General features: G+C 26.1%; 2 protein-coding genes across 5 annotated transcripts in view; one reads left to right on the forward strand and one right to left on the reverse strand.

Moving 5' to 3' along the window:
• The window catches only part of LOC107455815 (uncharacterized), a 417,369-nt gene that overhangs the window by 323,121 nt on the left and 69,076 nt on the right, over positions 1-25,172 (reverse strand). The window lies entirely within an intron of this gene.
• LOC107455824 (uncharacterized) overlaps positions 1-25,172 on the forward strand; it is a 106,200-nt gene that overhangs the window by 54,542 nt on the left and 26,486 nt on the right. The window contains exons 1-2 of one of the 4 annotated variants that reach the window (XM_087159575.1): positions 4,149-4,266; positions 6,384-6,451. The exons of 1 other annotated variant lie outside the window; for it this stretch is intronic. The gene's annotated coding sequence lies outside the window, so the exon portion shown is untranslated. Of the gene's footprint in view, positions 1-4,148; positions 4,267-6,383; positions 6,452-23,913; positions 24,046-25,172 lie in introns of those variants that run through there. 2 more of the 4 variants (XM_087159576.1, XM_071181332.2) reach the window with 2 other exon arrangements.

Raw genomic sequence — 25,172 nt, forward strand, 5'->3', positions numbered from 1 at the left:
AATATATCCTTTATTCCAGCATAAACTTGCCAGATGAGTAAAACCCAAAGCGAAATATAAGATATGTAAGCAATACATCCCCTGCATTAATTACTATCCTTCTTTTTTTTCTTCTTTTTTTTTCTTTTTTATTTAAACGACTTAAAGCTCCTCATGTACCACAAAGTATAGCATGAGGCTTACAGTTGTAAGTAGAAAACAAAAAGAAGAAAAATTTACAAATTTACATTAAAATCAAAATTCCGCAAGGCCGCAAGACCTTCAATACTTTTGACCAGTTCTGACAAGACAGGTGGCCAACAAATAGAAAGACGTCTCAAATCAGTCTTTAAATTCATTCGGGCACTCGCATACAGACTACAATGAAGAAGAATATGTTCAGCATCACCGCAAGCACAAATTCCACTGGTCTGCAGATGGAAACGAAATAAATATCTCTTAAAATTTCCATCCTTTGTTAAAATTTGGGTCAATCCTTCTTTGAAATTAAAATGTTGCTCTAAGCAATTATGTTACTTGTTTAACTGAAGTATAAGTAAAACGATAAAAATATCACTCGGTCTGTATGTTTAAGTATACTTTTCCCTTTTAACCATTCATTGCTACTCAATTTATAACGTAGTTTCAGCTATTTGTTGTCCTCAGTAACCCAAAAATTACTCCAATGTATGAAATTTCTGTTATTTATTTTTATTTTACAACCGTCGTTGAACAGTCGATGCAATTGTGAGCTCACGACTACCCATGTTCAACTCCGTAGTCTTATAATTTTGAACCCAATCCAGAAGACAAGGGAACTCCTGGATCAAGTATTGGGAGAAATTTGCTTTCGTGGGGGACTTTTTAATCGAACTAACCCGCATTTGCGTGACATGGAGAGGAAAACAACTAAAACCTCTCATGGTTAGACTGACGGCAAGGGGACTCTAACCCATGAGTCTTCGATCACTGAGGATATTTTATGTCAGCACCGTGATCAGTGGGAGCAGGGTGCTGGGTGCAGAACTTGTATCGACCAGCCATCGCTGGTGATTCGAACCCGGGTCATCTTGTTGAGAGGAGAGCGCTCTATCCCTTGCGCCACTTCGGCTTATTGTTGTTGTAATCTTAAGGCACTTTTCATTGCTTACAAGTCAATTTTAAGGCGGAGGAGTGAGCTTCTTCTTGTTTTCTAGTAGCGCAATCTATGTGAAATAATTCAACTTCTGCTCCATACTTACGTTACAGCCCATTTTACAGAGAACGCCCATTCACACAGCATCCATCCGCAGATAGTTATTTTGACCTGAACTTGAGCACGATCAATCTCCTATCCAGTACTTCCAGAGGCATTGATTTATAATGGGAACTAGGAGGACTTTGTGACCCCGACAGATTTAGCTTTTATTATTTTCCTTTAGAGATTTGTTATACTGTACGTTTTGACGTTCGCGTTTATGATTTCTCATTCGTTTTATAATTTAGTTTTTAGTTTTTTGCTACAGGCGTGAAAAAGAAATTTTTTTTTAGCAACATGTATACGCATTAGTGTTTTTCATTTTAAAAAAATTGATAGAGCAAATCAACATTAAATGCAAAAATTTTGTCTTTTAAGTATTTTTTTTTTCGCGATTTCGTATCCGTCTTCGTCGGTGATTGTTAGAGTTCTTTGAAAGTATTCGATAGTATCTTTATGTATTTCTTTTTTGATTCAGCTGGGTCAGAAATTCCTATGGTTTCTAACTTCCATAAATAACTAATGGTGCAGTCATTCGAAAGTAAACTTGTAACCATCTGTGCACTGTTACCAGATTTTTAACCGTCAGATGTTTTTATTAATAGTGTCCACTCCAACAGCGTTTTTATGGCTTTCAGTCCAGAAGTTAAGGATTTTTACAGTCATAATCCTTCCGGCTATGTCAAACACAATAACCAAATAAATTGTAGAAGAGCAAAAACATTCTTTATCTGATGGGCGAATTCCTTTATCTTCCAATTCCTACGTCAAACTTCTGTTTCCATTTGATGAATTTCTGGGCAAATCCTCTCTTGATCAAGAACGTTAAAAGTGCAATGATAACTCTTTGAAACATCGCTCACCTAGATCTTGTATTCTAAATGCTTCTGTTTATTTCCAATTCTACAAAATAAAGTACTGATGAGGGTTGTTTCTTTCAAAGCATGAAATTTCATTTTTTTTAGCAGCTTCCTTCGTAACGTATGTCTTATGGCTTTTAGTGTCTATGAGAGCCCTCACATCAAAATCCTCTGTTTCATGCCGAATCAGTACCGCATGCCGAATCAGTACAGTTTGAAAAAAAACGTTTAAGGAACATGTAGGATTGGGCAATGTGTAAAAAAGTTCAATCCTCTTGACATCAGTTGATTCTTTAGAATTGAGAAACCCATTATTCTTCCCATCAGGGCACATAACAATATTATGGTGTTTCTTACAGTTCTCACAGTTTATTCGAACCCTGCGAAGTTTAGACAGATGACCAATATTACAACATTTTAAACAGCAACCATGTTCCTTAAGTTGTGTCATTTTTTTATTCAAATCTATATTTCAATCAAAATGACAATCTTCATGGTTCTCTGTCACAAAAGAGACATTTCAAATTATAAGGGGAACTTCTATTTCCTGAAAAAAATTCTACAGTAGTTGGAATATCTCTTTTAACTTCAGAATGCTTTGTATTTTCTTTATAAGAGAAACCTTGCATAGCAAGAGCGATTCTATCTTCATTCTCAACTTCATTTTTTAGGAAATTCATTAAACTTTCTTATCGAAATTCTTTTTCAGAACTTTTCATCAGACCCTTATCGTTTCTCTGCCAAGCTCTAAGTACTTCTTCACTTAAGCATGATTCCACGAGGAAAACAACATGGCAGCGTGTTTTGCTGTAGTTACACCTATAGTCTCTAATAATCTTAGTTGTGTTTCAATGCGGTCGTAAATCGTTGATAATTAACTTGTTTACTTTTAAAGTTAAAAACCAAAGTAAGCTTTAACAGCTCTCGAACATAATACTAAACCACGAAAAAAGTTTTACCGAACCAACATTTTAAACAGTTAATGGCTTTGGCAGAATTTCCAGAAGATGGGGGAAAACTTTCAACTAATTCGCGAGCTCTGGAATTCGAATATACTATACTATATATTGAAACTTTCCAGTTTCATCAATATCGGCGTCTTTTTACGGAATTGTCCCTAGAACGGAAGCCAATCCTTAATTTCTCCACCAAACTTCTTCAGTTCTAAACGTGGGAGTTTAAATTTTCGCTTTATATTTTCACTAATTGCCGATTGTGTATCTATATCAGTACTCGAATAAGCCCTTCGATTATATAGTAAGCTCATCTTCTTAAATTTAGAAGATTACTCATCAACTAAACTAGTTTCTTTTTAAATGACATTTTCTTCACTATTTTCAGATGTTAACAATGAATTTAAAATTTCATCATTCAAAGTCAAAAGTAGTTTTTTTTCTGCTTGAGAAGTTCAAACGTCGCCAAACAAACCATATCCTCCGGTATGTCAACTTCTTGTTTTGCCGTCCTGCCGCGAACGCCATGTTACCTATAATATGAGACAATCAGATTCTTTTACTATTTGTTCTGAACAAATATCCAAAAATTTAACTTTACAAAATTACTTTTACGAGTGAAAATTATCCGAACTGCGTATTCTATCAACTACTTTTATTTACAAGAATCTGTTTCCATCGAGAGTTGTTGAGCTGTTTTCTTTTTACTCGTATCAAGAAAATAATTCTAACAATCATATTATGTTACGTCATTTAGAGCTGATGCGGCAGACCGAAAAGCTGAAGGGCACACATTAAATTATCTTCTAACTGTTTAATTGTCTAATTGCTTAAATTAAATTCTTATTAATAGTTAAATTAATTAAATAACTAATCGCAAATGTCCCAATAAAGTACCCAATGTATCTAAATATAAAAAACAAAAAAATGCGTGAAGCAATAAAAGCAAGCTGCGTTTAAATGACAGTTTTATACTTAATATTCTCGTGCTTAACATTCTTTAAAATATCAACAACGCACTTAAAAAATATCTATAACATTTTAAAACACTTTCTGAGCTTGGCGCGCACGAGCAAGAATTAGACTAAGTCAGATTTTATATCTTTATGTAAATAAATGACTTTTACATATTTTGTCAATAATATTCGAAACTTGAACTAGAAACCTTAAATATAACAATATAAGTTACAGAAAGAGCAGAAATATTTTAAAAAGGCTATGATTTTTTTTCTATAAGGTTGTAACATATTTCTTATTTTCATCTTTAATTTGGTTCTTATTCAGTTACATGTTTAGCTTACATACTTTATTTAAAACAATGACTAAAATATTATTATTTTTTGATACATAATGCAAATACTAATAGTGATTTGATGAATATCATTAGTCAAATTGAGGGGGAAAATTTACTATCTGGTGCCATTCGTATTTTTTGTGATTTTTAATGTTTTTATTGAAAAGAAGGAAAAAGTATTTATAAGTGAGATAAGTGAGAAGAAATCGAGATAATAGGACAAGAAAAAAACTAACAAAGAGTGAAAGCTCCTAAGTATAGTACTTAATCCAAGGGGTACCGCATTCTGCACTCTACTAATTTCTGAGGTGATTATGTTTGTTGTCATAAAAATGTAATTCTTGTAATTTCATCACCATGTTATTTCAGAGACAAATAATCATTACAATAAATTTTACCTGAACTGAATTAGATCTTAATATTCATAGACTAATATTTCATTAATCCTTCAACTATTTGCCTTGTAAGGGAATACTAGTCAAGAAAGCAATTAGCCTTTGTCGAAATCATGGTTTACTTTACTGTCCATTCAAAACCTAGATATAGAATTTACGCGATAAATCACCTGAAATTGTTCTGTGTCTGAGCGCTACTGTCAAACAAATAGAGTATGAAATGCGTTGTATATCGTAAGTATATCGTAGTATATCGTTGTAAATAGTATATTTATAGAGAGCGAAAGAGATAACATTAATTGCAACATTGCAACGCCTGTTATCTTAAAATTTTTATTATAACGTGATTAACAATGCCTTCAGATTGTGTAATTTTCATTGATGTGATTTTCAGCATATAATTGATAGTTTGAAAAAAAACAGTTTTTAAATGTAATTGGATTTTTAAGGAAAAGTAAAAAATTTTGATGCTAGTTTTTATTTTCATTTTAACCAAATAAATTAGCACAAAAATAATTTTAAGAAATTTGAAATTAATTTTTTCAAACTCAGAGTGTTTCATAATTATCGCATCATTTGATTACATCAGAAATAAAGTATCAAGTATTCACAAAAATTTTTGAAATTGATATTTAAGTATAAAAAATTTTATTAATATTTCTCGAAACTTTGTTGAAGTCAATCATTTCAAAGGTGGACTAAAAACGTCAGAATAAGCTTAGCGGATAAAAGAGATCATTTAAAAATCCCATTTATTTTCTGATTAAGCTAGATTCTATGAATTTAATCTTTCCTTCATTACGATGAACCTCAATACTTTTAGGCCAATTCCGAAAAATATTTTCCCGCGAAAGTGTAATTTGTGACGTTTAAAAGCCCTTATCAAGTCAAAAGAAGTGTACCAAATGATATAATTTTTCTGGATATGCTTTTACCACACTGCTTTTTTTTTTTCTTTTTTTTTTCTTTTTTTTTTTTTGAAATTTGACTGAAGTAAGATTTAAATTAGAAAAAAAAACTTATTTATAACAAATGACATACGATTTTACAGATTAATAAAAAATAGTGACAAAACTGTAGGTTTTCTGCTTACTGCTTCAGAAATGAGATAAATTTTATTAGCAAAGGGAAAAAAATAGTAATTAAGTTGACCATTAGATGGCACTGTTGACTAAGAAAATTCAAAACAATAGTTTTAAAATAACCTTTATATGTAGCAGTGTGCTGTCTGAGGACAAACTTAAAGGACGCCTGTGTAAATATTTCAGTTATTGGCATGCTATGATATACAGTGAAAATAATTGTTTCATAATTTTTCCTGTCAATCACGCAATCTATTGATAAATTTAGTAACTAAATTTAAAATTTATCACGAAAAAAAATTCTGGTTTTCTAAATAGAACTTAGCAAACTGTATGCTTCAATCTATTTCCCTTAGTCTTTAATTAGTTTTTAAAATCGTCAGTCATTTTGGAGAAACAGAAATTTAACTATTTACTATTGAACAAGTTTGGCCAATGTAGCTAATATCCTTGCTAAATAAACACACTCATCAAAACTTACAATAATATTGTAAAATGCTATGTCTATAATCAATAACCATCATTTCTTTATTTTAACAATTTAGAAATTTATTGTTAAGAGTTATTCTTTTTATCTTTTCAGAATTTAACGCATTTATAAGATTTGTTGGAAAAAACACAAAGGAGCAAACCAGCAATATTTATGAATGGGTATTTACTTTAATACAATTTTCTAAACTATAACTAAAAGATTTATTTTTGAACAAAATAAATCCTAAATTTGATATTTTTCCTTAATTTTTTGTCACAAATAGTTGATATTTTTATGCCATTTAATCTCCATCCACTGTTTTACTATTATAAATTTCATGCACGACACAATATTTTTATTTTGAATTTTTTTAATTTTCCATCGTAAAATCTGCATTATCATCTCGCTTATAAAGCACTAATTGTATGTTAAAATTCTTTATTTGTTGCCATTTTAATTTAAATGGTAATTTGATAAATTATACAGTTATTATTTGGTAATAAAGAGAATTTTGAGCTAACAAGAAGGTATCCAATTTAGTTTACCATACTAGCTTCGTTAAGAGATACTGTTAATGAGTTTTAACATTTTCATTATTTTATTATTTGTATGTTTTTGTTAATTATTTACAGCCTCTACGAACCGCCAATTGTTTCGCCCAAAAAAAAGTATATTAATAGTGCCCTTTGAATTACTATTTTTCTAAGTTTCTAAAAAAAGTTGTTTTGATTTTTAGTATTTTATTAACTAATATCTCACTATATAATATAACTGAATGTAAAAAAAATTGTGGTTTAAAAGGAAAAAAATAAAATATCATTTTTAACATTCTTAAAATATAATTAGACGAAATTGTTTGATTGTGATACTATATACATTAATATATACATTACAGGTCATAAATATAAACAATACAGGGCATATATATGGCTCAGCATTGTTTACACCTACGATACTGATCAAATAATTATGGTGAATTTATTTCTTTTCTCTAATTTCAAACTTGCAAAGAAATTTGGTGCTGATTTCTACTTTTAAAAAAAAAATGACTTCTTTTTAAAAAGTTTTATGTTTTTTTTTCTATAGAATGCTTTTAATTCCATAGCAGAACCAAAATGTTTTTTTCTAGAATTTCATAACTGTGTTAAAAGGGGATTTCAACAAAAGGTTAAGCTTCGTAGATAATGAACTGAATAAAGTTTTTGCGTAGCGTCTGGACAAGAAAGTATATCCTGATAGAAAAATTATCTCGTTGCACTGATTTTCTCTGTAAATATAAGTTTTTTTTTCCATTTAAAAAAGTTGAATCATTGCTGAGAAGAATCATTTGTCATAATCCAAGCAACAGAAGTGAAGAACATTTATGCTCAATTGATCACATACACGGTATCCAGAAATAGATCAATGATCTTAAAAATCCTTGTCAAATCATAGATCGAATCATAATCGAAGTGTATGCTTTGTTGTGTTCTGCTTAGGAAACAAGAAATTCTACTCAGAAAATTCCAAAAGCAGTCCCAAAATTCTTCACAATATAGCGTTGTTGACATTGATTCAAAATAGCCTCCATTTCCTGTAGCAACGTGACACCTTTGCAAAAATTTCAGTTGGAATATTTTAAAATATAGCACGGCAATCTGATATAAAAATCTTTTTACAGTCAGCATCAGCATGAATTTTAAAGCTAATTTTTAATTTTGGAGTGAAGAAACCTCGTTTTCTATTTGGATTGCTGCCAACCGTCCCTTTTTTAAATAATTTTTAAAATCATCGGTAATTTTGAGGATACAAAACTGTTAACAGAGCACACTCTAAAAAATCAATAAAAAAATCCTCTTTCTTGACTTTCGTAGCTAAATTATTGATAAAAACTCGATATATTATTATTTATCTAGTAATGGATGATAACATGCTAAAAATGATGGACGAATACACCTTTCGAATAATCTAGGCTTTTTGTATTAATTTATTTTATGGTTTATTCCATATCCGTTGGGTCATTTCATAAAAAGTAAAGGACCTCCATTTATAAAATAAATAGCTAAAATATGGACGGTTATCTTTCTTTCAGCAGTTTACGAGTTGCGATCTGTCTTGTAGATCTAGTTTCGTGTTTATACTTTTCTGCGCCAAAATTCTGATAAAAAACTAGCCATAAAAATATGTTTCTAGGATATCCAAAAAGATTAATGTTTTCCCTGGTGTTTAATCTGTTAAGCGATTCTTTTCTCGCACGTAGAAGAACTGTAACTCCCATTAGCAAAAAGTTTCAATAAGAAGGATAATAATGGAACTATTTTGTACACTTTTGTGAACTAAAACAATTCTTTATAAAAGAAATAAATTGGAGTGAGGCAGACCCATATTAAAAGTTTATCCTGTTCTATTATTGTAAAAGACATCAAAATGTGTGTCCTATCACTTTGCAAACTAAAAAAATTGTTTTAATAAAATTAATTGATATAAGGTGAACGCTACGATAAAAAGAGTTACATCAAATATCATGGCAAGTGTTGTTGTGATCTAAAATTAAATTCTTATAAACCGTATCGGAGTGTAGTTAGGTATTAAAATTGAAAATAGTTCATTTTTTTTATTTGTGATTTACTTGTTTTGTAATTTCTAAACAGTTTTATTAAGGAAATGAGTTGTTGCATAGGAGGTACGTGTTAAAGATGAAACTAGTCTTTTGATTTTTGCAAGTAACACCAAACTTCGCGCATGTATTTTTATGACCTGAGAAGATGATTCTCAGAAAGCAAATTAGAGTGTAGTGGGTTTATGGTTTAGAAATTGGAATAAAAATAATTGTTCAGAAATAAGAAGGTTTAAACCTCGAGATCTCCGGTAATTTCTGTGGATTTGCTTTCTATTAAATTTAAAATTGATTCTGTTATTCTCGAATCATTTTTGATCATAAAAAACATCTTATTAAAAAGGGTTTTAATAAAGGAAACTGCAGATTCAAAACTAAATATTTTAGGGAAAAAATCTATTATATTTTCTTGGAGTTTAAGTAGGGGAAAAATTAATTCTTACAAGTGAGTACCTTATAGTCTATAAATATTTTCTCAGATGGCGAAGGAATTTTTTGTGTGTTTAGAGACGAATTTTTCTTCGAATATTGTTCTTCGAAAATTCGTCAGATTAAATTACGCTTTTTTAAAGAACTACGTACTGATTTTATAATTGTTGTGATTTCGTATCAGTTATCTATAAATGTTTGATTAAGTTTTGTCTATATTTATCCAGTTCTTCTATTCTGATTATGAAAATAGCGGAAATATTCAGAAAAGTAACTTTTTTTACAAAATGTTATAATTTTTCTGTGCTGTAGTTCTCTGATATACTTTTTTAATAATAGAATAGCTACTTCATCACAGTATTGTTGAGGCTCATAAAATTATGCCAAAATCGACAGTCGTTTGTTGATCTAATTGATATTTATCTAACTCGCCAAATTGGCGATAAGTTAAAAAAGTGCATTTAATTACTTTGTTTAAACTTAAAGTGACATTTTACTTACTTAACTATGCTTCTTTTATTTTGCTCCGCAAAAAAAGACGATCTAAAGCATGTTGAAATGGCACAACTCATAGAGTGATTGTTCCTAAAGCAAGAGAGTCAGGTACGCATCCCAGAAACAGCCGGTCAATTCAATCGCGTTCCCTTGCCGTTAGACTATTTATGGGAGTTTTTAGTGCTTTCCCCAACAAAAAACTCAAACACAGGTCAGTTTCACTCAGAAAGTAAATCACAAATGGAAGTTTGTCCCAATGCTTGATCTAAATATTCTTTTGTTTTTTGGGTAGAGTTCGAACTTACAAAGCTTTGAAGTTGAAGTTTTATATAAAAACAAATCCGATATGAATTTCTTATAACAAAGTACACAAGTGAGCGCTTACAACTGTACAATCAATTTATTAAAAATATGAAAAACTAAAGTTATTTTAAGTCTTTCTTAGAATTTCTTTAATCAATATCTTTAATTTCAGCAAAATTACTTTAATCTAATTAATTTTTATTAACTTAAACATTAATAGATATTTGTTAATATATTCCTTTTCATTTTTCGAATTTTTAAGAAATTGTCCGTTTCAATAAAAATTTAAAAGCTTTCATAGGAATTCCTCAATCTTTCAAATTAGAATGAAGATTTCCATTTGAAATGTATGAAAAAGGAAACGATGAATAATTCTTCATAAAGCATAGTCGCGATGAATATTAATGAAGACAACATCACATTAACTAAAGCTTATGAATGTAATAGGATTAAGAACGAAGAAGAATTCTTGAGTTATATCTTGTTTGACGTAATACCTTTTAATAGATATTTCAAGAAGCTAAAGATAGATACTGTTACTTAAAATGATTAATGGAATTCATTAGAAAGACTTTATAATAACTATTTCAAAAATAATTGATTTACTTTCTAAATACATTATAAAAGAATTCTAATGAATTTAACATAGATAATGTTATTTAATTTAGTTGCATCAAGCTCAATTATATACCTTCCTGCGTTGATTTCTTGAATAATTATAAATTAAATATTTGTTTCTCATAATTTAGTTGATTGGAGTTAGAAATGGAAAGTTTTATTGAATTAAGTTATATTATTTAACGTATTTAAAAACAGATTTATAAAGTATGTTTTATTGAGTTTCGTTTTTTCGTTCGAGATAAAAACAAATGGTAAATCTTTAATGAATTGGTATTAATTAATACATCTTGATAGTGCATGAACTGAAAGACCAATATGGGATCAGTTATATTTAATATAATTTATTTATTTTTTATTATTGTTATTTGTTGCCCTACCGGTAACTTTACATTATTAGATTAAGCAATACACATTTTTAATACTTACAATTCATCGAAATTTGCATACAACTAATCAAAAGGGATTATTAAATATCTTCGAATCTATTTAAAGACGAACTTAAAAATTAAATGAACTGGTATCAATAATAATGTCAACACTTGATAGTCAAAATTCACAAAATCAACCAAATTCGCTGATTCATTGGAACTTCAGAACATAATTTTTTTCTAATTTCAATTAATATTTACTTTTTTTTAGTTACGTTTACAGAAACACGTTTCAAAAACGTAATTGTAAGCAAAATAAACGCACAATTTTAGATTGCTTTCGAAGAACGATATCAGTGACGTCTACTTCACACGCCATCGACGTTTAGTTTACTTTTTATTACGTGATATGAAGAATCAAAGTTAAATAATTACTAAAAAACATCCAATAAATTCTTAGTGTATTGTAATTTTATTTTTGATTAAATAAAACCTTAAAGTAGCAAATATCACTCATGTTTTTTTTTTCAATAAATGAAAAATAATCGTTTGCAGTTTAAATGGCAACAACTATTTTAAGAATCGCACGAAAAAAAAAATTGTTTTTTAAAGATCTTTTTCGAACGAGCTGGCTGAAACACTTTAGTGATTTTTAAGATTTTGAGCCGAATTATAGCACAAATGGTTCTTCAGTTAAAAGAGAAACATATAAATACATAAAATCTTTAATTTTCTAATGTAGAAAAGTATATGAAAAAAGACTATATTTGCTACCAAAAGTTAACTTTATTTATCAGAAAATTTAATAATATTCTATTTGATGCAGCGAAGGAACTTTACATTCCTTGAATTAAATTAAGTAATTAATTTTATTTCATTACACTCGGTTATTTTAACTCCACAGTCAGAAAAAGGGGCAGTATTTTTTTTCGTAAGTCAATACAACTATTAAGGGAGAATTTTCAAATTTTTTTTTCAAAAAAAATAAATATTTTTTTTTCATCCCCATATAGCAAAATAAACTGGAAAAACTGTAAGTCACTCAAAGAAAAAACATAAAAACTTGCAATTAAGCACTATTATGTTAGACGGAAAAATTCAAAAAGCTTTCATGGTTAGCCCAATGATAATGTTACGAGCAGTATTGTAACGGTTCAAATAATGATTAAATAGCAACCTTAACAGTTATTATATATATATATATATATATATATATATATATATATATATATATATATATATATATATATATATATATATATATATATATATATATATATATATATATAAATGTAATGATCCACAACTTGATTCATGTAGTTATCTATATTATAAAATTGTTATTTGTATAATAACTGAAAGTGTCATGAGTACAAAACAATTAGTCAATAATAATAATAAATAGTACAATTTATAGTGCTCAGTATAAAAGTATCGCTTGTGCTATACTTTTGGTTCATTTAAATTTAAGCAAGTAATAATGTCCTTGTATTTGTCTACATATGAAAATTAATTTTAGTTTTGTTTGGTAAATATTACAGTGGTTATTGATTTAAGTGATTTTTATAATCAAAGAACGGCACAAAACAAACTATTTTTTTTTAAAGTTTCGATTAAGACATAAATCAATTACAGCTTAAGAAAGAAATCATTCTCTTACAATGTTTTCCTTTCATCCCAGATAGAAGAGAAAAATTTCATCGGTAGTCAAACAAAAAATATTACACTAGATAACTTTACTTACTCATATTTTTCTTCGGCATTATCGATAATAAAATACCAATAAACTGAAGCTTATTAATTTAAAGGAGACATAAACTGAGAATACTCTTACATTCTTAAGCAGAAAAATATTTTCAATAGATTGTGAGCCATTGAAGAGCTCTAAAGATATTCTTAGTTAGAGTGCGTTATTTTCCTACTTATCTTACGCATAATTTTCCAGTCTAAGTGCTTTAAAACTAGCAGGGAAAAATATTTTAATGAAATCTATGAAAAATAAAGTTACTTAGTGAGAAATTTTCTAATCAAAATTCTTTTCACACTGTTTTTATTAAATAAATAGATTTCCTAATTTCATTACAATTTAGACAAAAAAAATATTCATCCTTAACTAAAGGTTTTTTCTGAAGCATTAATAAATATATAAAAACTCAGCACTTTATATTAAGAAGCTTAAGCAAAAAAACTTAGAGTTCATTAAATTGACAATATCGCTCACATTTAATTAACTGAAGTCATTTTTTGAGGAAGTATAAATTCGAAAAATAGAATGGATATAGAATGGATATAGAATGGATAATCAAACAAAAAATACTTAAATTAAATAATAATTAGTTTTTAAATCTTCCCCTTAAAATTTTATCATGTAAGTATTTCATCATAAGCATTTCATGATATCATTTCATCATATAAATGAAAGAATGCTTCGCTACATCAATTAAATTTTAAAACACAACACAAAATTATATTTGCTTACACGCATTTGTTATATATATATATATATATATATATATATATATATATATATATATATATATATATATATATATATATATATATATATATATATATATATATATATATATATGTATATATATATTTTAAACGCTATATACTTTTAATAGATATAATGTTAAATATAAAATAATAGAATAAAATAATTATATTATTAAAAACGGTTACAAAAACTGTTACCTAAATGTACAATGATGTAAAGTATATTTAGTTACAAAAATTATCAGTTCTATTCCATTTCCATTGTACTCTTAAATTTTCAGTTTGAACTGTGAAAATTACATAATAAATATATTAATTATATTATTAAAAACGGTTACAAAAACTGTTACCTAAATGTACAATGATGTAAATATATATTTAGTTACAAAAATTATCAGTTCTATTCCATTTCCATTGTACTCTTAAATTTTCAGTTTAAACTGTGAAAATTACATAATAAATATAGTAATTATATTATTAAAAACGGTTACAAAAACTGTTACCTAAATGTACAATGATGTAAAGTATATTTAGTTACAAAAATTATCAGTTCTATTCCATTTCCATTGTACTCTTAAATTTTCAGTTTGAACTGTGAAAATTACATAATAAATATATTAATTATATTATTAAAAACGGTTACAAAAACTGTTACCTAAATGTACAATGATGTAAATATATATTTAGTTACAAAAATTATCAGTTCTATTCCATTTCCATTGTACTCTTAAATTTTCAGTTTGAACTGTGAAAATTACATAATAAATATATTAATTATATTATTAAAAACGGTTACAAAAACTGTTACCTAAATGTACAATGATGTAAAGTATATTTAGTTACAAAAATTATCAGTTCTATTCCATTTCCATTGTACTCTTAAATTTTCAGTTTGAACTGTGAAAATTACATAATAAATATATTAATTATATTATTAAAAACGGTTACAAAAACTGTTACCTAAATGTACAATGATGTATATATATATTTAGTTACAAAAATTATCAGTTCTATTCCATTTCCATTGTACTCTTAAATTTTCAGTTTAAACTGTGAAAATTACATAATAAATATATTAATTATATTATTAAAAACGGTTACAAAAACTGTTACCTAAATGTACAATGATGTAAAGTATATTTAGTTACAAAAATTATCAGTTCTATTCCATTTCCATTGTACTCTTAAATTTTCAGTTTGAACTGTGAAAATTACATAATAAATATATTAATTATATTATTAAAAACGGTTACAAAAACTGTTACCTAAATGTACAATGATGTAAATATATATTTAGTTACAAAAATTATCAGTTCTATTCCATTTCCATTGTACTCTTAAATTTTCAGTTTAAACTGTGAAAATTACATAATAAATATATTAATTATATTATTAAAAACGGTTACAAAAACTGTTACCTAAATGTACAATGATGTAAAGTATATTTAGTTACAAAAATTATCAGTTCTATTCCATTTCCATTGTACTCTTAAATTTTCAGTTTGAACTGTGAAAATTACATAATAAATATATTAATTATATTATTAAAAACGGTTACAAAAACTGTTACCTAAATGTACAATGATGTATATATATATTTAGTTACAAAAATTATCAGTTCTATTCCATTTCCATTGTACTCTTAAATTTTCAGTTTAAACTGTGAAAATTACATAATAAATATATTAATTATATTATTAAAAACGGTTACAAAAACTGTTACCTAAATGTACAATGATGTAAATATATATTTAGTTACAAAAATTATCAGTTCTATTCCATTTCCATTGTACTCTTAAATTTTCAGTTTAAACTGTGAAAATTACATAATAAATATATTAATTATATTATTAAAAACGGTTACAAAAACTGTTACCTAAATGTACAATGATGTAAATATATATTTAGTTACAAAAATTATCAGTTCTATTCCATTTCCATTGTACTCTTAAATTTTCAGTTTAAACTGTGAAAATTACATAATAAATATATTAATTATATTATTAAAAACGGTTACAAAAACTGTTACCTAAATGTACAATGATGTAAATATATATTTAGTTACAAAAATTATCAGTTCTATTCCATTTCCATTGTACTCTTAAATTTTCAGTTTGAACTGTGAAAATTACATAATAAATATATTAATTATATTATTAAAAACGGTTACAAAAACTGTTACCTAAATGTACAATGATGTATATATATATTTAGTTACAAAAATTATCAGTTCTATTCCATTTCCATTGTACTCTTAAATTTTCAGTTTAAACTGTGAAAATTACATAATAAATATATTAATTATATTATTAAAAACGGTTACAAAAACTGTTACCTAAATGTACAATGATGTAAAGTATATTTAGTTACAAAAATTATCAGTTCTATTCCATTTCCATTGTACTCTTAAATTTTCAGTTTGAACTGTGAAAATTACATAATAAATATATTAATTATATTATTAAAAACGGTTACAAAAACTGTTACCTAAATGTACAATGATGTAAATATATATTTAGTTACAAAAATTATCAGTTCTATTCCATTTCCATTGTACTCTTAAATTTTCAGTTTAAACTGTGAAAATTACATAATAAATATATTAATTATATTATTAAAAACGGTTACAAAAACTGTTACCTAAATGTACAATGATGTAAAGTATATTTAGTTACAAAAATTATCAGTTCTATTCCATTTCCATTGTACTCTTAAATTTTCAGTTTGAACTGTGAAAATTACATAATAAATATATTAATTATATTATTAAAAACGGTTACAAAAACTGTTACCTAAATGTACAATGATGTATATATATATTTAGTTACAAAAATTATCAGTTCTATTCCATTTCCATTGTACTCTTAAATTTTCAGTTTAAACTGTGAAAATTACATAATAAATATATTAATTATATTATTAAAAACGGTTACAAAAACTGTTACCTAAATGTACAATGATGTAAAGTATATTTAGTTACAAAAATTATCAGTTCTATTCCATTTCCATTGTACTCTTAAATTTTCAGTTTGAACTGTGAAAATTACATAATAAATATATTAATTATATTATTAAAAACGGTTACAAAAACTGTTACCTAAATGTACAATGATGTAAATATATATTTAGTTACAAAAATTATCAGTTCTATTCCATTTCCATTGTACTCTTAAATTTTCAGTTTAAACTGTGAAAATTACATAATAAATATATTAATTATATTATTAAAAACGGTTACAAAAACTGTTACCTAAATGTACAATGATGTAAATATATATTTAGTTACAAAAATTATCAGTTCTATTCCATTTCCATTGTACTCTTAAATTTTCAGTTTGAACTGTGAAAATTACATAATAAATATATTAATTATATTATTAAAAACGGTTACAAAAACTGTTACCTAAATGTACAATGATGTAAAGTATATTTAGTTACAAAAATTATCAGTTCTATTCCATTTCCATTGTACTCTTAAATTTTCAGTTTAAACTGTGAAAATTACATAATAAATATATTAATTATATTATTAAAAACGGTTACAAAAACTGTTACCTAAATGTACAATGATGTAAATATATATTTAGTTACAAAAATTATCAGTTCTATTCCATTTCCATTGTACTCTTAAATTTTCAGTTTAAACTGTGAAAATTACATAATAAATATATTAATTATATTATTAAAAACGGTTACAAAAACTGTTACCTAAATGTACAATGATGTAAATATATATTTAGTTACAAAAATTATCAGTTCTATTCCATTTCCATTGTACTCTTAAATTTTCAGTTTAAACTGTGAAAATTACATAATAAATATATTAATTATATTATTAAAAACGGTTACAAAAACTGTTACCTAAATGTACAATGATGTAAATATATATTTAGTTACAAAAATTATCAGTTCTATTCCATTTCCATTGTACTCTTAAATTTTCAGTTTAAACTGTGAAAATTACATAATAAATATATTAATTATATTATTAAAAACGGTTACAAAAACTGTTACCTAAATGTACAATGATGTAAATATATATTTAGTTACAAAAATTATCAGTTCTATTCCATTTCCATTGTACTCTTAAATTTTCAGTTTAAACTGTGAAAATTACATAATAAATATATTAATTATATTATTAAAAACGGTTACAAAAACTGTTACCTAAATGTACAATGATGTAAAGTATATTTAGTTACAAAAATTATCAGTTCTATTCCATTTCCATTGTACTCTTAAATTTTCAGTTTGAACTGTGAAAATTACATAATAAATATATTAATTATATTATTAAAAACGGTTACAAAAACTGTTACCTAAATGTACAATGATGTAAATATATATTTAGTTACAAAAATTATCAGTTCTATTCCATTTCCATTGTACTCTTAAATTTTCAGTTTAAACTGTGAAAATTACATAATAAATATATTAATTATATTATTAAAAACGGTTACAAAAACTGTTACCTAAATGTACAATGATGTAAATATATATTTAGTTACAAAAATTATCAGTTCTATTCCATTTCCATTGTACTCTTAAATTTTCAGTTTGAACTGTGAAAATTACATAATAAATATATTAATTATATTATTAAAAACGGTTACAAAAACTGTTACCTAAATGTACAATGATGTAAAGTATATTTAGTTACAAAAATTATCAGTTCTATTCCATTTCCATTGTACTCTTAAATTTTCAGTTTAAACTGTGAAAATTACATAATAAATATATTAATTATATTATTAAAAACGGTTACAAAAACTGTTACCTAAATGTACAATGATGTAAATATATATTTAGTTACAAAAATTATCAGTTCTATTCCATTTCCATTGTACTCTTAAATTTTCAGTTTAAACTGTGAAAATTACATAATAAATATATTAATTATATTATTAAAAACGGTTACAAAAACTGTTACCTAAATGTACAATGATGTAAATATATATTTAGTTACAAAAATTATCAGTTCTATTCCATTTCCATTGTACTCTTAAATTTTCAGTTTAAACTGTGAAAATTACATAATAAATATATTAATTATATTATTAAAAACGGTTACAAAAACTGTTACCTAAATGTACAATGATGTAAATATATATTTAGTTACAAAAATTATCAGTTCTATTCCATTTCCATTGTACTCTTAAATTTTCAGTTTAAACTGTGAAAATTACATAATAAATATATTAATTATATTATTAAAAACGGTTACAAAAACTGTTACCTAAATGTACAATGATGTAAATATATATTTAGTTACAAAAATTATCAGTTCTATTCCATTTCCATTGTACTCTTAAATTTTCAGTTTGAACTGTGAAAATTACATAATAAATATATTAATTATATTATTAAAAACGGTTACAAAAACTGTTACCTAAATGTACAATGATGTAAAGTATATTTAGTTACAAAAATTATCAGTTCTATTCCATTTCCATTGTACTCTTAAATTTTCAGTTTAAACTGTGAAAATTACATAATAAATATATTAATTATATTATTAAAAACGGTTACAAAAACTGTTACCTAAATGTACAATGATGTAAAGTATATTTAGTTACAAAAATTATCAGTTCTATTCCATTTCCATTGTACTCTTAAATTTTCAGTTTGAACTGTGAAAATTACATAATAAATATATTAATTATATTATTAAAAACGGTTACAAAAACTGTTACCTAAATGTACAATGATGTAAAGTATATTTAGTTACAAAAATTATCAGTTCTATTCCATTTCCATTGTACTCTTAAATTTTCAGTTTAAACTGTGAAAATTACATAATAAATATATTAATTATATTATTAAAAACGGTTACAAAAACTGTTACCTAAATGTACAATGATGTAAATATATATTTAGTTACAAAAATTATCAGTTCTATTCCATTTCCATTGTACTCTTAAATTTTCAGTTTAAACTGTGAAAATTACATAATAAATATATTAATTATATTATTAAAAACGGTTACAAAAACTGTTACCTAAATGTACAATGATGTAAATATATATTTAGTTACAAAAATTATCAGTTCTATTCCATTTCCATTGTACTCTTAAATTTTCAGTTTAAACTGTGAAAATTACATAATAAATATATTAATTATATTATTAAAAACGGTTACAAAAACTGTTACCTAAATGTACAATGATGTAAATATATATTTAGTTACAAAAATTATCAGTTCTATTCCATTTCCATTGTACTCTTAAATTTTCAGTTTAAACTGTGAAAATTACATAATAAATATATTAATTATATTATTAAAAACGGTTACAAAAACTGTTACCTAAATGTACAATGATGTAAATATATATTTAGTTACAAAAATTATCAGTTCTATTCCATTTCCATTGTACTCTTAAATTTTCAGTTTGAACTGTGAAAATTACATAATAAATATATTAATTATATTATTAAAAACGGTTACAAAAACTGTTACCTAAATGTACAATGATGTAAAGTATATTTAGTTACAAAAATTATCAGTTCTATTCCATTTCCATTGTACTCTTAAATTTTCAGTTTAAACTGTGAAAATTACATAATAAATATATTAATTATATTATTAAAAACGGTTACAAAAACTGTTACCTAAATGTACAATGATGTAAATATATATTTAGTTACAAAAATTATCAGTTCTATTCCATTTCCATTGTACTCTTAAATTTTCAGTTTAAACTGTGAAAATTACATAATAAATATATTAATTATATTATTAAAAACGGTTACAAAAACTGTTACCTAAATGTACAATGATGTAAATATATATTTAGTTACAAAAATTATCAGTTCTATTCCATTTCCATTGTACTCTTAAATTTTCAGTTTGAACTGTGAAAATTACATAATAAATATATTAATTATATTATTAAAAACGGTTACAAAAACTGTTACCTAAATGTACAATGATGTAAAGTATATTTAGTTACAAAAATTATCAGTTCTATTCCATTTCCATTGTACTCTTAAATTTTCAGTTTAAACTGTGAAAATTACATAATAAATATATTATTAGTGTACAGGGATGCTACGCCTGCGCCATTTGCGACAAACTGAGACAAAACGGCATAACTGCGCCATTTTGCGACATTCAGCTCAGTTTCTGCCAAAGCTGCGCCATTCTGAGACAAAACGTCTAAAATTTGGCAAACCTGAATTCAGTTTCAAATATTAATCCGCACTGCCGTGAGTCATTGGAGATCATTTTACCGTTCACGTCTCCAAGGGATGAAAGACTTCCACGAAAAAGCGGAAATCCGCTTTTTTCTCCCAATTTTTAAAATTTTCGACCATGTTCCAAAAACTAAAATTTTTAGGGAGTCCAATTAGAGAAACCCAAACCGCCGGAACGATAGTCGGATTCCCGCGACTTCCGCTATAGAGTGGAAAGGAGTCTAAGTGTTTCGTTTCTGCCACCGATATATGATTTTTTTTTTTTTCGTTTGGCTGATTTTCGGAATTTTAAATATTAGGAATTGCGCTGGAATATGCTAAAATCGCGATTTTTAATCAGACGATTTTAATATCAATAATCGATTTTCGTATTTAACTTATTTAAAACTTATGTGTTGCGACTTTTTTTACGCTGTTTAAAAATCGTACTAGCAATTCCTATTCACTCAATTTAAAAATTCAATATCGCGATCTGTATTCTCGCGAATTTAAAATCCAACGTCGCGATTCGTATTCACGCATTTTTAAATCCAATATTGCGACTCGTTATCACGCAGTTGTAATATCAGATCTCGTTTTTCGTATTTGTACGCTATTTAAAAATTACTCATTGCGATTCGTATTCACGTGATCTAAAAATTATTCATCGTGATTCATTTTTACGCGATTTAAAAATTCAATATCGCTATTTGTATTTTCGCGTTTTTAAAATCCAACAGCGCTATTCTTATTCACGTGATTTTAAAATTCAAAATCGTGATTCATATTCACGCGATTTTAAAATCCGAAATAGTGATTCATATTGACGCGGTTTTAAAATCCAATATCGTGATTTGTGTTTTTTAAATCCAGTTGCGCGATTCATATTCACGTGATTCAGATTCACGCGATTTTAAAATCCAATATCGTGATTTGTATTTTCGTGTTTTTAAAATCCAACAGCGTGATTCATATTCACATGATTTTATAATCCAAAATCGCGATTCATATTCACGTGATTTTAAAATCCAACCGCACGATTCATATTCACGTGATTTTAAAATCCAATATCGTGATTCATATTCACTTGATTTTAAAATCAAAAATCGCGATTCATGTTCACTCGATTTTAAAATCCAATATCGTGATTCATATTCACGCAATTTTGAAATCCAATATCGCGATTCATATTCACGAGATTTTAAAATCCAAAATCGCGATTCATATTCACGCTATTTTAAAATCCAAAATCGTGATTCATATTCACACGATTTTGTAATTCAATATCGCGATTCATATTCACACGATTTTAAAACCCAAAATCGCAATTCATATTCACGCAATTTTAAAATCCAGTTTCACGATTCTAGAAAGAAGTAGAATTAAGTTTTTTCTTGAATTAGTTACTGTAAAGATGTGATATATTTTTCTACAGTTGTTGCATTTAAACTATTACTAAGTGCATTCATAATCACATTTTATGATTGTATATTTAGCTATATAAATTAAAAGAACATAGTCAACTAACTAATCTTGTGAATGCAAGAAAGTACAATCTACTAGTCAATGCCAATTAACTAAAAAGTTTACTTTTATACTTAATAAAGGATGCAAGTCATTTTAGAAAGAAAATTATATTTATATGTGTCTTTTTAAATTGTTTATAATAGTTTTTAAATATTTCCGTTTTGATATAAAAATGTATATATGCTAATTTTTGGCTATTAAGTGCTCCCTAAAATTTTCTTGAAAAATTCCTACCTAAAATATTTCAAAATTTCACTGCACCTCCTGAATTCTATCAAAGAGTGTTTTTTTTTGTTATTTGCATTTTCTTAAACTCTCATTATTTAATTACTGAATTTCTCTTTTAATTATTGAAATCTGTAGACCTTTCATTGTAACTGAATAGTTATATATTTTGAGATGAAATTTGAGCTCAAAATGAAATGGGTATTTTCCCTTTTGAATTACTGAAACTAAATAGATATTTCTTTTTAGAAAGTTAACACCATTATATTTTAAAAAATAAGAAAGTTAAAATTTACTTTGTAAAATTCTGGAACAGATACTATTCATTGGCATAAATGATAAATGCAATATATATGAAAACAACAGAGTCCATAAAACAATTTTGTGGACTCTTATAATCAATCATATGCAGGTTTTTTAAAATCCTAGCAATAGTGAATGTATGTATAATTGTAGTACTCCTAGTATGCTATTAGTGGTTTTATGGATCCTGAAAATTATCTTTATATTGTTATCAAACTGATTAATAATCATTTTAGCTGAGATAAACTGAGTGAAAAAAATAATTTTAGCTGAGACAAACTGAGCCAAAAAGAGATTTTAACTGAGACGAAATGCAATTTCTGGTGAGACAATTTGATATTTTGCGAGTAGCATCCCTGGTGTAACAAATTAGTTTTAATTTCTGATTTTCCTACAAAATTATGATATGCATAACATTATGTTACACTTATGGTTGGTCAAAGAGTTTCCTCATTTTACCAGCCTGTAAAAATACAAATCGTATTTTTTATTGGTTTTACCGATCTAATTATCAGTTCTTATTATCTGGTAATACCGCCTTAAATTTTTAGTTTATTTAAAATATTTAGTTGAAAAGAGCTTTTACTATCCTTAGATTTAAACGATTTGACGAAAAATAAACTTGTATCGTGATGACATGTATATTACATGTATATTACACACAAAATTAATATTCTCCAAAACATTGAAATATTTTACTATTTTTAATAATCTTTTTTGTATTTAATTGTTTAATTAATTTCAAATATATTTTTAACAAAACTGAAAAAAAAATACAATTTTTTTCGAAATAATTTGCTGCTACATTATCTTAATTAATATATCAAACTTAAATCAATTTTAGTATTTTACACAACTTTGTTAAAACTTTTAACCTAAAATTTTTTCAGCAAATTTTGAAAGTTTTATATTTCTTTGCTTCTTATAAAAATATTTTTAACAATATTTATTAACAAACCTTTCGTTTTTCTACTAATGCATCTGCACAAAAAGCAAGTAAACTTAGAAGATAAGACTATCAGGAATAATGTTTTCTTATTGTTTTGATACATTCAAAATCCCATTGATATATGGACATCCATTCTAGCGAATCGAGGGAAATAAACGGATCTGATTGGATACTCATGAGAAATACCTTCTAAAAGATATTCATTTATGAATGGAAATCACATATTGCAGATAATAATAATGATGGATATTTTGTAGAATTACTATACATTCAATGCAATCTTTGGTGAGAATGATTATTACTTTTTCCAAAACACAAGATAAGGATATCATTAATCTATGGTCATTTTCTTTTTGGATTTTATTTTTGTCATAGATAATAAAAACTAAACATATTTTTCTTTTTTTCTTGAAGTTACGGTTTGAGGAAGTTTAAATAATAAAGATATTTGAATCTTATAAAGTGAATGTGTGTTTTAAAATTAAAATAATATACATTAATTTCGATGCTTTTAAACATTTTTCTCTTTTAAACGCTTACATCTCTCTATACTTAAAACTGGTAAGAGCAGCCGACACCGAGGCAGTTTTGGGTGTTCACCTTAATGATGCATTTTGTTTTACTGCGCAAAAAAAGTAAGGCTTTGGAACTTGAAATTACTAGGGTGTATAAAAAATGTACACGGATTAAGAAAGATGGAATAAGAAAAAAAATAAACTCTCAATTGATTGATCTAGCGTCCGCTGTTAAACTTGTTAAAAAATAACCATACGGGTCGCTGTGCAGGGTTACGATTTGACATGCTGAAAAGTTCTTACATTGATTCTTGTTTTGTTTCTTGTTATGTGTTTTGATTGTTTCAAAAGGTATTTGTTTATGAACTTTAAATTACAATTTGTTCGAAAATTTTTGCCCCTTAAAGTGCTTTTTTTTTAGTTTTTTTTTTTTTTTTTTCAAAATTATTTTTAATTTACGATACATTTTTGCTTTGTTACACACAATTTATAAAATTTAGAAACTTGAAATTGCAAGGGTGTGTTGAAAAAGTACCAAGAGTTCGATGGAATAAGAAATATTTGATTCGATTATCAATTCTAGAATTATTAACTGTTAAAGTTGCAGTTAAAAATACCATGTTGGTTGATCTAGCGTCTGCTGAAATCTAATTACAGAGTTGAAATTTGAAATGATAGGACCATTTTGAATACATTTAGCGTAAAATATTTTTCACAATTTCTACTTGTTCGAAATTTATTGCAATTTTAAGTGGTTTTGTTTGCAATTTTTTTCTTTGAATAATAATTATTTATCCATTATTGTAGAAATATTTATTAGTCTTCGTAGTCAAACAATGCCGTTGTTTCATAAGTCAATCAAGTTCGACGCACAGTCACGTGACATCGTGAAAATAA

This window comes from Parasteatoda tepidariorum, chromosome 3 (assembly GCF_982258835.1).
Source record: "Parasteatoda tepidariorum strain Cologne lab strain chromosome 3, Ptep-v5.0, whole genome shotgun sequence".
Taxonomy (NCBI): domain Eukaryota; kingdom Metazoa; phylum Arthropoda; class Arachnida; order Araneae; family Theridiidae; genus Parasteatoda; species Parasteatoda tepidariorum.